We start from the raw sequence: 8,564 nt of genomic DNA on the forward strand, positions 1-8,564 counted from the left end.
TATAGGAATAGGCATTAGTAGCAGGAAGAGGGAGGGTGTATTACCACCATAATGGACACAGGTAACATCTCACCCCAAGTACTGTGTATAGGAAGAGGTATTAGTAGCAGCAAGAGGGAGGTTATATTACCACTATATAGGACACAGGTAACACATCACCCCTAGTACTGCGTATAGGAAGAGGTATTAGTAGCAGGAAGAGGGAGGTTATATTACCACTATATAGGTCACTGGTAACATCTCACCCCGAGTACTGTGTATAGGAAGAGGTATTAGTAGCAGGAAGAGGGAGGTTATATTACCACTATATAGGTCACTGGTAACACCTCATCCCGAGTACTGTGTATAGGAAGAGGTATTAGCAGGAAAGAGGGAGGTTATATTACCACTATATAGGTCACTGGTAACATCTCACCCCGAGTACTGTGTATAGGAAGAGGTATTAGTAGCAGCAAGAGGGAGGTTATATTACTACTATATAGGACACAGGTAACACCTCATCCCGAGAACTGTGTATAGGAAGAGGTATTAGTAGGAGGAAGAGGGAGGTTATATTACCAGTATACAGGACACTGGTAACACCTCACCCCGAGTATTGTGTATAGGACGAGGTATTAGTGGCAGGAAGAGGGAGACTATATTACCACTATACTGTATAGGAGACTCGTAACACCTTACCCCGAGTACTGTGTATAGGAAGTGGTATTAGTAGAAGGAAGAGGGAGGTTATATTACCACTATATAGGTCACTGGTAACAACTCACCCCGAGTACTGTGTATAGGAAGAGGTATTAGCAGGAAAGAGGGAGGTTATATTACCACTATATAGGTCACTGGTAACATCTCACCCCGAGTACTGTGTATAGGAAGAGGTATTAGTAGCAGGAAGAGGGAGGTTATATTACCACTATATAGGTCACTGGTAGCACCTCACCCCGAGTACTGTGTATAGGAAGAGGTATTAATAGAAAGAGGGAGGTTCTATCAACACTTTATACGTCACTGGTAAGATCTCAGCCTGGTTATTGTCTGGATTTCTGGAGGCTCTACACCCAAAAAGATATTAATAAAATAGAGATAATTCAGAGAACCATGAATGGTGCATTTATCATATAACAAACTTCTCAGGAAAGACTCTAAGAGATGGATGCGTCCAGCTTAGAGGAGAGAAGAGACACAGGTGATGCAATAGAAAAATATATTAAACGTATTAACAGAGGTCAGGAAGATCATGTATTTATAAATAAGAGCTTTTCTGTAAGAAGGGGACAATGTGAGGTAGGAGGAGGAAGACTGAAAGTAACATAAGGCAGAACCTTCTCTATATAGAAAGTTGATAGATCCATGGAATGGTCTACCGGCTGTGGGAACCCATACAGTCAAATAATTTAAGAGTGAATGGGACAACTATATGGTTGTTAGGGCTTAAACGTAAAAACAAAGAAAATAAGAAGAATAGAACTAGATTCTAGGTCCTTTTCTGCTGATGTAAAGTGTCCATGTGGGACAGGATAAAGTAGATGTGGCTCATCCAGGTACAGACTGAGGACTGAGGCCCTCATTCAGAGGCGCTCGCAAGAAGCGAGCGCTCGTTCTGAATGAGGGCGGCTGCTTCTACTTTTTAGTGCGGCCTCCTGGTCGCTAGCTAAGCTTGGGTGACCACCCACAGCTTAGCGACCGACCAGGGTGATGGTCGCGATGGTCAAGACCATCTCGACCATCGGGGCTTGCGACGAGACCCTAAGGTTGGATCTCGGCAACCGCAAGCCCCAGGGAGCTTCCTGCTCTGATCGAGCAGGAAGCTCCCCACTGACATCATTGCTGATGTCAGTGCGGCCGCCCACAAAACGGCAGGCGTTCCTTAAGGAACGCCTCCGTTTGTGAAACCACCCCCCTGCCACGCCTACAAAACGGGCTGAGCTGTCGATCAACATCAACAGCCGGCCCTTTTGTAGAGAACTCCGGAGCGAGAGAGTTTCTCTCTCGCTCCGGGGCTTGCGCACGAGCAGTGGTTGCGAGCGTGCATCGCTTGCGACCGGGTATGAATGAGGTCCTGAGTCTCTTTTTTTCTGTTTTTTATGTTGAGGAAAATGAAAAAAAAAGAATATATATATATACACATACAGTACTGTGCAAACGTTTCAGGCAGGTGTGGAAAACATGCTGCAAAGTGACAATGCTTTCAAAAATAGAAGTGTTAATAGTTTATTTTTATCAATTAACAAAATGCAAAGTGAATGAACTGAGGAGAAATCAAACTTAAATATTGATTTGATTTACATTTCTCTTCTGTTCATTAGCTTTGCATTTTGTTAATTGATAATAATAAACTATTAACACTTCTATTTTTGAAAGCATTGTCACTTTGCAGCATGTTTTCCACACCTGCCTGAAACGTTTGCACAGCATTGTATATACACTGTATATATATAAATATATAGTTCTCATTTTTTTTTTATATTTCCACCTTATGAATACAAATAAACAGGACGGTATAGCCTGATGTGCTGTTATTCCTTTGACGCCCAGCGCTAATTAGCGGCAGATGAACATAGATGGTATTTTCCCCCTTATTTCCTTGTTACTTGTACTTCACCAACCTCCAGCTTTCTCAGCAAACCAGTAAATTATGGGTCATAGACAGAAGCTCGAACATGTGAGGTTACAGTCATGGTAAGTGGTGTAACTAGAGGGGGGGGGGGTTGGACGTGGCACGCGCCCTGGTCACTGGCAGCGCAGGGGGGGGGGGCGCCGCTGGCCGTGGTCCAGGTCAGTGGTTTCAGCAAGTGTAGTGCGGAGCGCACTTACACAGGAAAGCAAACACACCGCCGCCGGGTACCACACTCACTGATAGTGGGTGAAGGGAGAGTTGTCATGACGGAGCACTACTAGCTGGGGGCACTGTATAAGAGGCACTACTGGGGGCACTGCATAGCTGGCACTACTGGGGGCACTGCATAATGGGCACTACTGGGAGGCCCTGTATAAGGGGCACTTCTGGGGGCACTTTATAATGGGCAGTGCATAGGTGGAACTACTGGGGGCTCTGCATAATGTGCACTACAACAGAGGGCATTGCATAAGGGGCACTACTACTGGGGGCACTGCATAAGGGGCACTACTACAGCGGGCATTGCAAGAGGGGCACTACTACTAGGGGAATTGCATAAGGGGCACTAAAACTGGGGGCAGTAAGGTGCATATGGAATGGAAAGGAATGCTCCCAGAGCGACGAGAAACGGTGGTGTGTAATGTTGACACGCCTCCTTTTTCAGTGCCACGCCCACTTTTCGGCGTGTGCACATACTTGGTGGGGGTTCTCTATTTTTTAACTTACGGAAAAAGCGGAAATTCAATGCAATGTAATAGGCGAAAAAGTTTCGCCTATGAAAGGGAGGCGGAAAAAAGTGCAGAATTGGGGTTTTGGGGTGCAACGTTGCGGCAACCCCTATGCAGCCTTCAGACAGTCTTCAGACTTTTCGGGTCTCATGTCCCTATTTGAAAAATAGGGGGGCACCAATGCTCTTTCTGGCACAGGGCACCAAAAAGTCTAGTTACGGCTCTGGATCCCTCATAGAAACCACAGAAAATATTGAAGATAATACATATGGGGAATACTTCATATTTGCAGGTATCTCCTGACAGCGGGTGTTTTGGGGGAATATGCTGCAAGTATTCAATGAAAAATAGGCCCCTTGGTGAGGAGATCCAGACAATGGTCTCTGTTCGTTTAGTAATAAGTATCAGCTAACATAAAGCTTACCAAGGTGGAAGGGCAAGCAATTTTCCTTTAGCCTTTATAATACGTGGTGTATCAGTGTATCCCCCCCTCTCACCCCTAGCCCCTGTTTACCAGGAACGGCCTTGGGGTACAACAAATGCCTCCAAATACTTCATGCAGTGAGGGGGTCACATCAGTATGAGGTTATCAGACAGCAGACAGTAGTTCCTTTAGCCAAAACAGCCAGGGTCCCAGGGTCAAATGTCAGAGGTCATCAGCCACCAGACCCTCTTGTGGCATGGACTTAATCACAAAATTATCTTTAGGTGGCATAGCAGCAGTCTGCAGAGGACATTCATCAGGGGCCCCAGACCCTCCGAGCATAAATCAGAGATGACATTGCAAACTCTCAGCTCAGCTTTATACTGATTTAATACATAATAAACGTGAAACAAGCAGTGGCGTGACCTTTTCTTCTCAAACACTGCGCATCATGTTTCAGATCTTGTGGTAAAGTGGCCAAGATAAGAGGCCGAGCCGCCATTCTGCAGGGCAATAGGGACTTTTATCAGCTGCAATCTCAGAGCTTAACTGAATTAATGTCACTTTGTGCAAAGCCTTATCTTAATGCAGACTCGCGTAAATCAAACCGCAGACCTCAGTCCAGGAATAGTTGGTTAGTACAAATTATATATTTTATATTCATTTGATCCTTCTTATATTACCATATGGATGTCGTAGCTAAAGTTCATATATAATATAATATTGGATTCAAAATATACTGAACAGCAGCCAAGAAGAAAACAAAAACATTTGCTGTCTTTATTTATTTATTTTCTAAACAAACAATAAATATGAAAACACATAAAAATCTTAGATTCATGGATATTTCACTATTTAAACAAGTCAATAGCAATTTATTTTGATTTCATGGGAAGGTGGGGGTGGGTTATTTTCACATTCATTTTAAACACAAGTTCGAAATATTTCAGGTCCAAATTTGTAGGCAAATTATTTGGACAGTGTATCCAGCGAGAACTGAGCTATAATAGTGTTTGTAACAATTTTGCAGCAGAGAGGCGCACCTGCCCAAACTCACCAGTGGGTGGCAGCATCATTTTTACATAATACAAAAAAATCTCTTGTTTTTGAACTAGATTTTACATTTAAATTGAAAATGCATTTTGGAAAGTAGGTGCCTGCAAAGTATGTGTGAAGGATCTGGAGTGAGGAGACAGTCCTTTGTGTCTCCAAGGAACAGAAAGTAAAATTTCCAAATTACTGTAATGCTTCATATAATACCCTGTGAAATCTGCTCAGATCATTTTGTGGTCTGTCCTTTACATGAACAGAGATCTCCTCTTGCCAGAAATTACATCAGACTGACTAATTTACAATGAAGTAACCACAACATGCAATAAAAACAGACTGTATTGGCAATGAGAGGCTGCAGTTTAGTTGCAGTTGGTTTTAAAGTAGGAAAGGCTTGTGGTTATAACTAATATTATTATTGTCGTACTCCATATAGCACCAACATATTCCATGGTGTTGCACTTTTATTACACATCAGCAATAGGGGACTGATCGATCGATCGATCGATCGATCGATCAATCGATCGATCTATCTATCTATCTATTTCATATCTATATCTATCTATCTATCTATCTATCTATCTATCTATCTATCTATCTATCTATCTATCTATCTATCTATCTATCTATCTATCTATTTCATATCTATATCTATTTCATATCTATATCTATCTATCTCATATCTATCTATCTATCTATCTCATATCTATCTATCTATCTATCTATCTATCTATCTATCTATCTATCTATCTATCTATCTATCTATCTATTTCATATCTCTATCTATCTATCTATCTATCTATCTATCTATCTATCTATCTATCTATCTATCTATATCATATTTATTTATCTATCTATCTCTTATATATCTATTTATCTATCTCATATCTATCTATCTATCTATCTATCTATCTATCTATCTATCTATCTATCTATCTATCTATTTCATATCTATATCTATTTCATATCTATATCTATCTATCTATCTATCTATCTATCTATCTATCTATCTATCTATCTATCTATATCATATCTATCTATCTCATATCTATCTTCTATCTATATATATATATATATCTATCTATCTATTTTTCTTTTTATCTATCTTATATCAGCCTATCCTTTATGTATCATTTCTTGTCTAACTAAATTTACATACAAGTCTCTGGATATAGCCTGTTAACTTAACATGAACTAATCATCTATATTATCCCATAAATGATATAATCACACACATACATACACACATTGTGTACAGCTTTGATTAGAGTGAATGAATGAGCAGATGTCTGAGAGCTTGCCGATGTTTTCACAGTTGAGTGTTTATCGTCTGTCTGCGCCTGTGTCTGCATCACACTGCGCATGCATCAAGGTACATTACCGTAGTCGCTCGCAGAGAGTATATTCGCAGTGTGATTGACAGGCAGGGAGCGTTTGGGGAAGGTGACCGCTAAAAACGCAGGCGTGTCGCAATCCTGTACGCAACAAATATATCCCTCCGTCGTGCACATGCGCAGTGGGGACCATCGACCCACTTGCGAGCGGACAGCCGCTCGCGAGTGGGTCTGAATGAGGGCCATTATTTCTTATAATACCAGAATAAAGCCAGATGCTTTAGGGGAGCCCTTTCACACTAAGGGCTCTATTTATTAACATTATTATTACTAAAATAAAGTGATGAAGGCTGTTTTGTGCTTTCACACCCTTTTCACATTATTTTAGTTTCACCTGAATTTACTAAAGGGCAATTGGTGTAGAATTTGTATAAAATTCTACTCCAAGCCCTAATTATCACATATTTTTAGTAAGCAGATCGCATTTCCCATAATTGTAATGGGAAATGCGATCTGCCTGAGATTTACTAAAAATAAAATGTGAAAAAAAATACCGGTCGGCGCATGCGCGGCACCTTGTCACCTTATCTTTTCCGAAAAATACAGTGATAAGGCTGCAGAGGGGATTGTCAGGGACAGAGATTTATCACAAGCTCCTTGCCTGCAATTTTTAATAAATCCATGTGATATTGCCTGAATTGTCGGTAATATCACACTACAATCTGCATTTTAATGCGGATTGTAGTAAATAGAGCCCTAAGGGGCCTATTAATCATCGGAAGCAGGGTGGCGTCCTAGAACTACATATTCAACTCACGGTACGTTTTGCTCCAGTGTGGGGACAGCTGCTCCGAAAAGAAGCTGTCCTCCCGATTACCGCCACCGAAGTAGCGGTGAAAACTTACCACTGTGTTGCCGGCTGACTGCACATGCGTGACCTAAGATTACGCGTGTACACAGTCACTGGGCGGTGGGGCATACCTGCCTACCCTCCCGAATGCAGCGGGAGACTCCCGCTTTAAGGTGGGAGCTCCCGCTGCCCCGAAAAGTACAGAGAATCCCCCAGTTTCACCACTGCCCCATTAAAATATGGACTGCGCATGCGCGAGTCCCGATGTAGAAGGGGCGGGGCCAGGGCTCGAGGACGTCCTGACTACATCCCGTTAATACTATAGGCCGGCCACCGCGGGGTTATGGATAGCGGTGGTCGCCCAGCCCATCACGCAGTCGCACCACTGACGCATTGCCTACCCGCCTAGTGGCATCGACTGGCGCAGCAGCTGCATCCTCTTCTCCCCCAGGCTGCCGGCCCAAGCTCAAGCCATGCGCCCTGGACACCAGTGTGGGGCTTTTGATCAGCGTTGGACCAGCCTGCTTCCCTCCACTCTGTTTGCAGTGCAGAGTGATCTGAGGACAGTCTGCACCAGGGCTGGAGCATGGAAAAGGTGAGCCCACATTGTCAGTACTAGTGTCCCTGTCTGAGATATATATGTATCTATATATATCCACAGCATAAGCGGCGGCACTCAGGTCAATAATCAGAACAATAGAAGCAGAAGATACACCAACGTTTCGATGTTTATTACAACTTTTTCAAGGTCTTATTACATCTTGAAAAAGATGTAATAAACATCGAAACGTTGGTGTATCTTCTGCTTCTATTGTTCTGATTATTGACCTGAGTGCCGCCGCTTATGCTGTGGATATTGTGGACTCCTTGACGGAACTCCTGCGGAGGGCACCAGGGACTGTTGATACTTTTATTGCGAGTGTGCCGCCTGACTGGTATATATATATGTATATATATATATATATATATATATTTCAGTACACACATCATTGTCATGCATGGCAAGCTGCAATTCATTAAGGTCAAGCCGACTACACATATATATATATATATGAGCAGTCCTGTATAGATACCAATACATGTATTGTATACTATACAATAGGGGTAGACATGCCCTTTTGGGCAGAGATGGCCACACCGCCTCAACGCCGTGTTACACTCGGCGCATTCTGATACAATCTTATGTCTCCCTGAAACCAGTTTTCAAAAGTAGGCAAGTATGCGGTGGGGAGATCTGCTCAGAGCCTTGTACTACGTTCCCATAGGAAGGAACGGGGCTCCGGGAATAACACCATCTGTACACGGCAGATGTTTTCAGTTTTCGGAGTTTGCTGAATACTAGGCGGCCACATCGGGCCCCTAATAATGAATGGGCTTATTACGTAAAAACTGTCCCATTAAGGATGATGAATAGCCTCTAAGTGATGTGACATCACTAAACTCCAAATATAAGTGATGACGTCATCAGTAACCCCATATATTTTTGCGCACTCACAGTAGTAAGAAATCACTCAACTCCGTGAACATCGGCATTGCCTGCGAGTATGACCCTATATTTGTAAATCTG

This window comes from Taudactylus pleione, unplaced genomic scaffold (genome assembly GCF_031769625.1).
Source record: "Taudactylus pleione unplaced genomic scaffold, aTauple2 ptg000447l, whole genome shotgun sequence".
NCBI lineage: Eukaryota > Metazoa > Chordata > Amphibia > Anura > Myobatrachidae > Taudactylus > Taudactylus pleione.